The sequence below is a fragment of the Rhinopithecus bieti genome, unplaced genomic scaffold (assembly GCF_001698545.2).
Source record: "Rhinopithecus bieti isolate Rb0 unplaced genomic scaffold, ASM169854v2 scaffold_81780, whole genome shotgun sequence".
In the NCBI taxonomy this organism is placed as follows: Eukaryota; Metazoa; Chordata; class Mammalia; order Primates; family Cercopithecidae; genus Rhinopithecus; species Rhinopithecus bieti.
Genome location: NW_016830359.1, coordinates 231554 through 244492, shown reverse-complemented (window position 1 = coordinate 244492; position 12939 = coordinate 231554). Strand labels below are relative to the sequence as shown.

At 48.8% G+C, this 12939-nt stretch overlaps 1 protein-coding gene and 1 pseudogene across 3 annotated transcripts in view; one reads left to right on the top strand and one right to left on the bottom strand.

Moving 5' to 3' along the window:
* ZNF667 (zinc finger protein 667) overlaps nt 1-9245 on the bottom strand; it is a 37529-nt gene extending 28284 nt beyond the window's left edge. The window contains exon 1 of one of the 3 annotated variants that reach the window (XM_017865359.1): nt 9157-9245. The gene's annotated coding sequence lies outside the window, so the exon portion shown is untranslated. Of the gene's footprint in view, nt 1-8388; nt 8518-8938; nt 9044-9156 lie in introns of those variants that run through there. The other 2 variants (XM_017865361.1, XM_017865358.1) reach the window with 2 other exon arrangements.
* LOC108524311 (uncharacterized) lies at nt 6886-9067 on the top strand (annotated as a pseudogene).
* Nucleotides 9246-12939: the final 3694 nt, after the last annotated feature.

The window sequence follows — 12939 nt, the reverse complement described above, 5'->3', positions numbered from 1 at the left end:
GCTCAGGGTCCTGCCTTGTTTTAGCCAGAGGGAAGGGCCAGGCGCCCCCCCAGTGGTGGTAAACACATCACTCTGGGGTCAGATCACCTGAGCGTGGCAAGTGTTCCTATCAGCTGTGTTACCCTGGGCAAGCCACTGGACCTCTCTGTGCCGCAGTTTCCTCACCTCTCAACTGGGGACAACTCAGAACCTACTTCTGGAGGGAGTTGTAAGAATGAAGAATCACATTCGGGTCCTACACCCCCACCCCCATGTCAGTGCTCCCTGCTAGTCCCTGAAGGGGCTGCCACAGCCCCACCTCACTTCCTTCAGTCTGCTCAAACCTCACCTTCTCAGCAAGCCTCACTAACCATTCTATTTAATAACGCAAGCTGCCCCCACCTACCCTTCACAGCTGGTTCAGATATTTCTTTTTTCAGTAGCTCTTGTCATGGTGTAACTCGCTGCAGAATTTGCTTATTATGTCTAGTGCTTACCGTCAACCGTCCTGAGGACGGGCGTCTCTATTCCAAGTGCCTTAGACCAGCATCCAGCACACGGAAAGGGCTTAAGTGTTTGCTAACTGAATGACTGAATGGCTCTGTAATAAATATTAACTTTCTTTACCAGCACTTTTTCAAGGAGCCTTCCCTCACCCACTAAACCAGGGTAGGGCTATCCCTCACATGTATCAGGTGCCACCTTTTCACAGGGGAAACACGTTCCATTGTGAGCACATCTGCCTTCTGGCTTCACCTCTTGTCCTCCACCGGACAATGAGTTGGCCAATGTTCTCATGTGTGTAGCTGTGTGATCCCGAGCAAGTTACTGAACCTTGCTGGGTCTTTACCTCCCCTCTTTACATCTGCAAAGGGAGGACAAAGGGCTGTTGGAGGATGAGATGAGATCATATCAGTCAGTGCTCTGTTAAGGTAACCTGTATTTACCATCATTGCTATTGAGGTTACAAGTGCCAGGTGGGGCCAGTTCTGTGGGATGTGAGTTTGGTAAAAAGTCACATTGACCGTCCTTTGCCCACGTGCTCTATGCACATGCTCAGGTGTGTGTGTTGAATGTACCCTATGCCTGTGCAGCGACATCACCTCTGCCGTTAACAACGATGAGAATAAAAGCTGTGCTGGATCCTTTATATGCATTATACCATCTCCTTTAACCTTTAATGGCAAACCAACCACCCAGGGTTCCTATTTTCCATCGCGGGGACGAGAGAGGGACGATGACCTGCCTGTTGTCACAGAGCTTTAGCTGATGGAGCCTGGATTTGAGGCCCTATCCACAAGCTGCACACACTGCAGTCCTCACATAGGGCAGAAGTCCACTATCCACCCTGGCAGGGTACAGGAGGCATCAGTGTGGTGAAACACTTCCTGAAAACATCCCCACATGTTTCTTGTCATAGTGGAGCAGCCACAACAGTTGGGGAAAATTTGAGCATATCATGTTAAGACTGAGGAGCGAGGGCTCGGTGACGAACTGAGCAGACTGGCCTTCGATTCTGACTTTTCTGAGCGAGGCTTCCTTCGTACAGACATGGGGACCAAGGGGCCTGCCCTGAATCCTGGACACCTGAATTCTGGGCTGTGTTAGACCCTAGGACAGTGATGTGCTGAGGAATGTTTAACAAGCAGCTTGCTGCAGGGGTGATTTATAGTGTTTACTAACTTCCACGGAGTAAATCCTCTGATACCATTTGGATCTGTGTCCCCACCCAAATCTCATGTTCAATTGTAATCCCCAGTGTTGGAGGTGGGGCCCGGTGGGAGGTGACTGGATCATGGGGGTGGATCCTTCATGAATGGTTGAGCACCATCCCTTTGGTGCTGGTCTCATGAGTGAGTTCTCACGAGATCTAGTTGTTTAGAAGTGTGTCGCATCCCCTCCACCCCCGCCTCTTTCTCCTGCTCCCACCATGTAAGACACCTCCTCCCACTTTGCCTTCTGCCATGAGTAAAAGTTTCTTGACGCCTCCCTGGAAGCTGCTGCTTCCTGTACAACTTGCAGAACCGTGGGCCAATTAAACTTTTCTTTTCTTTTCTTTTCTTTTTTTGAGACGGAGTCTCGCTCTGCCGCCCAAGCTGGAGTGCAGTGGCCAGATCTCAGTTTACTGCAAGCTCTGCCTCCCGGGTTTACGCCATTCTCCTGCCTCAGCCTCCCGAGTAGCTGGGACTACAGGCGCCCGCCACCTCGCCCGGCTAGTTTTTTGTATTTTTTAGTAGAGACGGGGTTTCACCATGTTAGCCAGGATGGTCTCGGCCTCCCAAAGTGCTGGGATTACAGGCTTGAGCCACCGCGCCCGGCCTATACTTTTCTTTATAAATTACCAGTCTCAGGTATTTATTAGCAGTGTGAGAACGGACTAATACACACTCCCAGCACAGCAGGTTGTAAGTTACTGAACTGACGTCACTTGGCATGGGGCTGAGTGGCTTGGGTGAGCCAGCTCCAGCACACCACTGCTGCACAGCCTTCGAGAACAAAGCCCTATTCTTTGCCTGGGAATTCTCAAACTTTGGGCAGATATCCCTGAAGAGTAGAGGAGGGCTGATGCCTATTTCTATGGTTTGCGGTATATCCCAAAGCAGCTGCCCATAACAGAAAACTCTTTTGACTTCTTGGTTTGAAACATGTTCATTTGTGCATACTACTTCAGAATAAATCCGGGTTTGTGTTAATGTAAAAATCATGTTTTAAATGATTTACCAGATAAGCAGATCACTTGGCTTTCCCTGTCCAATTACTCAGGTAAAATGACTCGTTCCAGAAAGTTGTAATGCATTCATCCTGCAGTTTTCACAGGTGTTTGCACTCAGTCACGCACCCCAAATTTGAGAAGCATGATTCTTGTCTGATATGGTCTGGCTGGGTCCCCACTCAAATCTCATCTTGAATTATGGCTCCCATAATTCCCACGTGTTGTGGGAGGGACCCGGTGGGAGATAACTGAATCATAGGGGCAGTTTCCCCCATGCTGTTGTCATGGCAGTGAGTAAGTCTCATGTGATGTGATGGTTCTGGGTTCTGTACAGGAAACCCTTTCCGCTTGGCTCTTCTCATGGCAGTAAGTCTCATGTGATCTGAGGGTTCTGGGTTCTGTAAGGGAAACCCCTCTCGCTTGGCTCTCCTTCTCTCATTCTCCCTGCGGCCACGTAAGACATGCCTTTCACCTTCCGTCAGGATTGTGAGGCCTCCCCAGCCACGTAGAACTGTGAGTCCGGTATGTCTTTATCAGCAGCGTGAAAACAGACTCATACACTGTCCATAAAACAATTTTCTTCAAGGAACTCGGCACTACTGGGGAAGAAAGAACAGCAGTTTGATATTAGATAATCCTGGATTCAAAGCTTGCCTCTGCCAATTACTGGCTGTGAAAAAGTTACACAAAGCCTGTTTGCTCATCTATACAATGGGGTAAAGAAAACCTACCTCACCTGTGCTGTTAGGATATTTACATGTGATATCTTCGGTAACTGGGACATGGTCACTGCTTGCCTTCCTTTTCCTCTTCAACTCACAATACAGTGGACCCTTGAGCCATGTTAGTTTGAATTGTGAGGGTCCAATTATATGCAGATGTTTTTCAATGGAAGTTACACTGAGTGTGCCTACCTCTCCTGCCTCCCCTTCCAGCTCCTCCACCTCTTCCACCTGTGAGACAGTAAGACCAGCCCCTCCTCTTCCTCCTCAGCTTACTCAACTTGAAGGCCATGACTATGAAAAGCACCCCTACTTAATGAACAGTAAATATATTTTCCTTATGATTTTCTTAATAACATTTTCTTCTATCTTATTGTAAGAATAGGGTATGTAATACATGTAACACACAAAATATGTGTTAACCGACTGTTTAGGTTATTGCTTAGGTACCAGTAAAGTGACCATTAGACTATCAGTACTTAAGTCTTTGGGGAGTCAAAACTATATGTGGATTTTCTACAGTACAGGGGGTTGGTACCACTAACTCCTGCACTGTTCAAGGGTCAACCACATACCACGCATCCAAGAGACCAACAAAGACTAAGACCCACTAAAAAGGCTGAGATTAGAATTCTTATCTAGTGCTGGAGGAGAGAAATTGGTGTAACCTCAATGGAGGGCAATTTGGCAATGTCTTTAAGACTGAAGATACACATTCTTTATCCCTGTTGTACTCGTTAATCCAGCAACCTTATTTCCTGTACATGTCTTCAGACGTCTTTGCACATGTGCATAATGAGAGACACACAAGGGTATTCACCGTGGCAGAGTTTATAGAAAGAGGCAGTACATTTCCTTGGGTAAGGGTGTGGGCCTGCAGCAGGCTGTCTAGGTTCAGTATTTAACTCTGCCATCCGCTATCTGTGTGGACTTAGACACTCTACGTGTCCTCTCCGGGGCTAAGCTTCCTCATCTGTAAGATGAGACAAAACACAGTAATGACTTCACAGGGTTGTGGTGAAGATTAAATGAGTCAAAATATGTAACACATTTAGAGGAGTGCCAGGAAGCAGGGTCAATGCTAAGAATTTTATTATTACTACCACCATCAGGAGACTGGAAACAACCTAACAGCCCATCAATAGGAAAATGGTTAAGTGAATATTACATGCATATAATGAGACGCCACATATTACAAGGAACAAAGTATAACCATAGTAGTGATTCCTAATTGGGGGTAATTTTGCCCCCCATGAGAAAATTGCAATGTCTGAGGCTGTTTTTGGTTGTCACATCTGGGAGGTGAGGTGCCCCTGGCATCCAGTGAGTGGTGGTCAAGGATGCTGCTCACCCTCCCGCAATGCACAGGACGGCCCTCCAGGGCAGAGAAGGATCTGGCTCAAAACATCAACTGTGCCAAGGCTGAAAAACCTCCAAGATAAAATGGTATAAAGGGAAAAATATAGAAAAGCCATTTAGAAAAACCAAAATACAGTATACAAATACATGACTTTGAAAAGGCGCTGGAGAGATAAACAAAAAGTTTGTAGCAGTGACTGTCCCTGAAGAAAGGAACCAGGTTATATGTGTGGGAATCCACATATATAACATATTTTGGATTTGGAAAAATCCAAAACCCGCTTTTTCCTCTCTATGCTTTGTTTCTGTGTCATGAACGTATAATTACATCTTCAAAACAACAAACGAAATAAAACAAGGCTGGGTCGCACATAGCACATCAAGGCAGGGCTGTAAACCTGGCTCATGTTCTGAGTCCCTGATGATAGATGAGAAAGGGTTTTGAAAGGCACAAAGCTACGTCCTCCTGAGGTGAGGACAGCTGGAACATGCTTCAAAGAGCTACTGAACAGTGGCTCCCCTCTGAGGCAAATAACTGAGGGGCCTTCCCCTCCTGCCCTGGCACCCCTTTGAGCCTGGGGGGCTGTGCTGGGTATTGAATTGGGGGAGGGTCCTGATATACTGAAAACCAGGCATTAAATGCACTGCCACAGCCTCACTGCCTCCTTTGGGCCAGTCAGCTTTTGCTGTACCCGCTGTCAAATATTCAAAGATCACTCCTGGCCTGAACCTGCCAGTCCCAGAGGCCAGGAACGTATGTAGGCAATTTCACCAAAGACCGCAGCACAGCTGTTACAGGGAGAACACAAGCTATGCATATGCATGTCTAGCCTGCCATTTCCCCACTTTGTGTGGGAACAGATTAGGTTTCCTCACTTGCAGGATGAGGCTAGGAATATCCCTACTGCAGGAAAGTGCAGCTCTGAGGGCTGTTTTTGATAAGATATCCAAGGAGAGGACACTTGCATCCTCCCCCTGACTCCTCCAAATCGATTTATCTCATTCCCAGAGGCCCCAAAGGAGCCTGGGCTGCAGGCACTCAGAGCTGTAGCTCTCAACTCTGTGCGTACATTAGTCTCTTGGGAGCTTTCTAATAAATAGTGACAGCTGATGGCAGTTCACTATGCCAGACCAATTAAATCAAAATCTCTGGGGATTGAGTCTGACCTGCCTTTTTTTTTAAATAAAGCATTCCAAGGTGACAGTAACGTGAAGCCATCATTTCGAATGACGTTTGGGTCTCAGAGTCTCAAGGACAGAGCTAGAGATCTGACCTGTTTCTGCTGAAGTCCAGACCTCAGTGAAGACAAAAGTCTTTGGTAAGATCAAAGTCAAACTCTTTCCCTAATCAAGGGATTCCAAAGGGTCACTGCTGGTGGCCATTCCTGGCTCTGAAGTTGACCAAGATGCCCACGGGAGACCTGGATGTTGACTCTGAAAAGAACACCTAACAACGCCCTGTAATCCTTTTACCCTGCTTTCCTTTTCAAAATACCTATCAGCACCTATTACAGACTTTATTTTTGTCTCTCCCACTAAATGCAAGCTCCGGCTGAGTAAAAACCTTGCCTGTTTTGTTGAGAGACTAGCACAGTGCCCAATCCGTGGCAGGCACTCACTGGCTGAACGAATGAATGCATCTCGGAGCTTACCCGGGCTGCAGGCCATGGACACCTTTCTTCTCATCTCAGAACACTATCCCTTTACCATCTCCTCCCTCCCTGCCTTCCCCAGCTCCTTTACTCTTCTCCCTCTCATCATCTCTTGGGTCTGTCCATGCTTTTGCATCACCGTCCTCTCAATCAGAGTGATTTTGCCCCTGCAGGGGACACCTGACAGTGTCTGGAGACATTTTTTTTTTTCGCTTGTCACAATCTGAAGGGAGGTGCGGTGTGCTACTGGCCTGGTAAATAGAGCCCAGGGTTGCTGCACAACATCCTATAATACATAGAATAGCACCCCCTCCCATCTCCCAACAAAAAACTATCTGGCCCCAAATGTCACAGTGACAAGGCTGTGAAACACTGGTCTGGACAGAAACATTTCCAGATCCATGTGCTATATGAGAACATCCCTTAGTCCCTGACACTTCAAAGTTCTGTTCTTGACCCCATGAGTTCCCCCATGGGCTCCCTAGGGACATCTCCATCAGGAAAAGCCTTTGTTCCTGACCCCACCTCCTCCACCCTACTGCTGCCCTCCCAGGACTCTGACTACACAATTCTGAACCTAAGCCCTGATCTAGACGTCCAAGTTATTTTACCTCTGAACCTGAAACCTTTACTCTAGGCCTCATCCTTTTGCTTTTCTACCTATGGATTTTATTCTCCAAGTGTGGGATGCCTGTGGTTATTATGCTACTAATAAAACGACCATTTATGTGGCACTTCCTTGTGCCAAGTTCTACTTATGCTCACCATAAGCCTGAAGTTGGTTCTGGTATGACTACTGTTCTACAGGAGAAACCGAGGGGTGGTGGACTTAACTAAGCTCTTCCAGTCACACAGCTAGCCAGTGGTGAAACCAGGAGTCAACACCAGACAGTGGGGCGCCACAGTCCATACTCTTAAGTTTCCAAGCTACCTTGGTAAGAAGGGGACACAACCATACGCAGCGTCAGTGGAGGGCTCTGTCCTCCACTCAAATGCACACATGCAGAAAACAGACGACGCAGGTGGTTGGCGGGGGCAGTGCACCACTGCTCAAATGGAGGTGGTCAGATGCCCTGGTATGTGGACAAAGATCGCCCAGTCCCAAGTTCAGAGATGCAAACTCCTCCAGCATTCACCACTATCTCTGCCTCTGTCTAGGGTCAAAGAAAAACGACCACCAGCACCAAAACCAACACCTGAACACGGTGATTAGTATGGGACAAGGTCTGTCACACGTCAGGGTGTTTCAGCTACGTCATCCCATTTAATCTTCCCAATAACACCCAGGCAGGTGCTATTAATATGCTACTGTACCAAGGAGGAAAGTCATGCACAATTAAACAGTTGCACAGATTTCCAGGGCAGCCCATCACACCTTAGAGCTGCTCAGAATTCTCCCCCTGCGGGCCTCCATTTCCATGGTTACAGTGCAATATACACCAGAAGGGCACAGTCACACACTCACAACCGCAAAGCCACTGATGCTAAGTGGCACACAGACGCCCAGGCAAATCACACAGTAACCCAAGGCTACAATAAACGCCCACATCAGCTTGACACTGACACACACGCACACACTCCAGCAACACAAATCTTCACAGCCAGCGTCACACACCCACTCCAGGCTTCCCACTGGCTCCATTGTTTCCTTCGAGTGGGTCACGCAGCGATACACATCCGCGGGCCCGATATAGCTCCCTCACACACAGGCACACATGGCGCGCCTCACACGCGGGCGCACAAACCCCGAGAGCCACAGCAGCGAAAAGGCGCAAACCCCACGCAGTCGCGGGCCTAGAACCCATGCAGGCTCGAGCCCACGTCCCCCGCAAGCACCCGCGCAGACGCCCACGCCATCGCGGACGCGCACACCCACGCGCGTCCGGGCAGGAACGTCCACGCAGTGGCGGGCGCGCCGCCCACGCCCTCAAAGAGACACACCCACTCTCGCCAGCCCCCTCACCTCGGTCTTCCCAGACTCCGACCCCAGCGGCGACCACCGTGACAGCCGCGCAGGGACCCAGCGCCTGCGAAATCCCCTCCGGGACCCCGGGACCGCGCGCCGCACCCCCCTTCACACACGCACCACGCAGGCAGGCGCGGGGCCCCGCCCCCAAACAAGGCCACGCGGCGCGCGCTCACTCGCCTCTCGGGGACAGAGCCACCGGCCCCGGCCTGAGGCCCCGCCCCCTCAACGCCACACGCTCAAGCGCGTTCGCACAGTCGGTGCAGTCCTGGGGGCGGACGCTCGAGGCCCCGCGCCTGCGCACACTCCGGGGGCTGGCACGCGCACCCGGCTCCTAGGAGACGGGCGCTTGGCCCTGCTTTTCATCCTCTCAGGAGATCACGTGTGGACACTGAGGCCCTTCCTCGAGCTCTTTAACCAAACGCAACCTCCCCAGTTCGCCACCTTGCCCGCTCCCACACTCACACGTTCCCGTGTGAGGGCTTATTGCCCCCCGCCCGCCACCATCCTTCGCCCCCACATTCACGAGGTTTGGAGCCGGCCTCACCCGCGGACGCGGACGCCCCCACCCGCGCGTGCGCACTACGCAGTCCTCCTGCAACATCCAGAAGCCACCGGGGTGCAGCGAGGCTGTGGAAGGTCCCACCCAGAACGTGAGGTGAAGAAAGCTTGGGCTGCGCTGGTTCTGTTCTGTCCGGGTCGGAGATGAACTGACCCGGGAGAGTAGCACAGGGATGTTTCTTTCGGCCGACGGTGAGGACTCACCTGCACGTTTTGCGAAGAGGCCCACAGTCCTTTGCGTGGCGCCCGGACTACATTTCCCAAAGGCCCTTGCGCGGCCTGCTGCGCGTCCTTGCGGTGTTGCGCCTGCGCAGCCGGCGGGCTAGTGGTGAGACTGACTGCGTCGGGGATGAGGCAGGGTCCATGAGGCTCACCCGGGCTGGGAGAAGCAGCGAGGAGGGGCGGGCAGCGGAAGGTCCGGGAGTGTCCGCCATAAAGTCGTGTGAGGTGACCGTTGCGTAATTGTGAGTCTGTGAGAGAAGATGTGAAGTATGGCCTCGTCCCGGTCATCTGGGCGTGCGGGTCCCGGGTTTTGATCGCGCGTTTGTGTAGGTGAGACCTACATTGTGTTACCCTGAACATGTGTGAGGACGAACCTTTGTGTTTTCTTAGACGTGTGTCTCCGAGCCGATTTTTGTGGTTTTGTACGTGGCGGGGGGGCACTGATTTTGAATATGTGTGTATGTTCTGGACATCTGTTTAGCTTCTGCATCCACTTTTGCGCAAGCGCAGAGTTGAGTAGGTGGCAACAGGTACTGTGTGACCCCACAAAGCCTGAACTGTTTACTATTGACTCTAGAGCCCAGTTTTTGCGGTGTGTACATCTCTGTGGGGAACCACTGATTTTGAATATGTATGCTTGTGTATATTTACGTCTATTCTATGACTGCTTTTGCACAATGGCAGGGTTCAGTACTTGCAGCAGAAATCTTGTGACCTATAAAGTCTAAAATACTATCCTGATAAGGTTTCTAGCCCTAGCCAGTTTTTGTGGTTGAGTGGTATATGTGTGTGGGGGGGAGAGAGAGACACCAGTGTTTTATTTATTTATTTATCTATTATTATTATTATTTTTTTTTTTGAGACGGAGTCTCGCTCTGTCGCCCAGGCTGGAGTGCAGTGGCGCGATCTTGGCTCACGGCAACCTTCACCTCCCGGGTTCACGCCATTCTCCTGCCTCAGCCTCCCAAGTAGCTGGGACTACAGGCTCCCGCCACCTCGCCCAGCTAATTTTTTTGTATTTTCAGTAGAGACAGGGTTTCATCATGTTGGCCAGGGTGGTCTCGATCTCTTGACCTCGTGATCTGCCCGCCTCGGCCTCCCAAAGTGCTGGGATTACAAGCGTGAGCCACCATTCCCGTCCCCAAGTATCTGGAATCTTATTATGATAACGTGTTTGTGTTTGGAACATGAGGGAAAGGAGGAGAGCAGGGGAAGGGAAGGTTTCTGAGCTGATCTTGGGAACTGCAGGAGAGACTTGGCATTTTACAACTCCTTTTTTTTTTTTTTTTTGAGACGGAGTCTCGCTCTGTTACCCAGGCTGGAGTGCAGTGGCCGGATCTCAGCTCACTGCAAGCTCCGCCTCCCGGGTTCACACCATTCTCCTGCCTCAGCCTCCCGAGTAGCTGGGACTACAGGCGCCCGCCACCTCGCCCGGCTAGTTTTTTGTATTTTTTAGTAGAGACGGGGTTTCACCATGTTAGCCAGGATGGTCTCGATCTCCTGACCTCGTGATCCGCCCGTCTCAGCCTCCCAAAGTGCTGGGATTACAGGCTTGAGCCACCGCGCCCGGCCTACAACTCCTTTCTTTCTCCCTAACTTTGCCTTCCCAGGACAATTTCTCTTCAAAAAGAGGGATCAGGAGGAAAAAATGAGCAATCAGCTCACTGCAGCACTACTCCTGCCTCAGCCTCCCAATTAGCATGGGACTACACATGGCTAATTTTTTGTAAAGACAAGTTCTCACTGTGTGGCCCAGGCTGATCTCAAACTCCTAGGCTCAAGCAATCCTCCCACCTTGGTCTTCCAAAGTGTTGGGATTACAGGCATGAGACATGGCACCTTGACAAAAATCACTTTTAAACTTTAAAGTCATGTTCGAAGTAAGTTGGCATTTCCTTCTTCTGTGATTTTCAGTCTTTTCCTTCAGCACCTTGCTGTCTCATAGAGACCCTGTTAGGGTCTTAGTCCTTATTTCTCCCTTTCTGGCAAATGAAAGACCAAAGGGACGGCTGAAGTAGCCCAGTGCCCTCTGTCGATGTTCTCCACGTAACCATCATGTATGTATTCACCATAAGCATTGTGCCTACGATTCTGTGAATAACTCTGGTGGCTCCGAAATGTACCGTCTGTAGAGAAAAAGGGAGCTATCCTTGAGAAGCACATAAGACGATGAGGGATTGATGCCTTGTCATGAGGTACCATGCCCCAGATAGCTCTAGCCTACTCTGAATATCTGTGAGCTCTGGCTTGCAGTATATTCTAGAAGATGATTTTGTTCTTAAAGGATGAGGTCTGGTCAATGGGGACAGGAAATTTGCTATGAGGAATTAAGATTCCATGGAGTAATGAGGTCCTATTCCAAGATGGTATTGTGGCCACATCTGTGGAATGCTGGGGTCTTTTTCTATATACAGAGAACAAAAAAAGGCATATTGTTAGGCAGGATAGAATCAATTTGAGAAAAAAATAACCAGGAAAGTTTTAGGAAAAAAGTGGTATGTAGGAGGGTTGAAGCCATTAGATGAAGAAAATATGCTCTTTTAAATAGAATATATCTGCATTGTGGATAAAAAAAAAAAAGCTTTCAGAAGAGTAAGTGGTAAGAAGTACTGCCACCTTGACCCAATTCCCTCCCTAAGGCTAATTAACTTTTCATTGCGAGATCATTGTAAACTCACAGGAAGTTGCAAAAATAGTACCTTTCACCCAGCTTTCCCCAGTGGTAACATTCTACATGACAGTAATATAATATCAAACCAAGAGATTGATATTGGTGCAGTACCGATGACTTGACTACAGACCTTATTCAGATTTTACCACTTTGAATATGTACTTGTTCATTTTATTAGGGTTTTGCCATTATTATACTCATGATATTGAATCCCTTATCTAAGAATACGATGTGTGTTTCCATTCATTCAGGTCTTTTAACTCCATTGGTAGGGTTTTCAAAGTTTTCATAAAGGTCCTGTTGAGTATATTACCAGATATTTTCATCTCTGTTATTGTAAATGGTGTCATTTTACTCTTCCTATTTTCTATGCATTTTGTATGGTGTGTGTATTAGTCTGTTCTTACATTGCTACAAAGAAATACCTGAGACTGGGGAATTTATAAAGAAAAGAGGTTTAATTGGCTCACAGTTTACACGCTGTATAGGAAGCATAGTGGCTTCTGCTTTTGGGGATACCTCAGGAAATTTCCGATGGGGAGGAAGGCAAAGGGGGAGCAAGGAGTCTCACATGGCAGGAGCAGGAGCAAGAGAAAGGTGGGGGTGGGGGAGGCGCCACATGCTTTTAAACGACTAGATCTCACAAGAACAAACTCACTATCCTAAAGACAGTACCAAGGGGACGGCGCTAAACCATTCATGAGAAACCGCCGCCATGATCCTGTCACCTTCCACCAGGTCCCACCTCCGACGTTGGCAACTACAATTCCACATGAGATTTGGTGAGGACACAGATAAACCATATCAGTGTATTATTTATTTTTTGGATCATATAATATATCTTATTGTAAAAATAACACAACTTATTTAACTCTTACTATCACGTAGGTTTTTTTGCCTTAATTTTGGCTATTATAACCAATGCCATCCTGATCCATTTTTCAGCTGATTTTGACCCTCATCTGTAATTATTTCCTTAGGATCCATTTCTGTATATTTTTCTTTCCAATTATATTGGAGCATTTTAAACTTAGTTGATCTCCCACTATGTAAAAAATTAGGCCGGGCGCGGTGGCTCAAGCCTGTAATCCCAG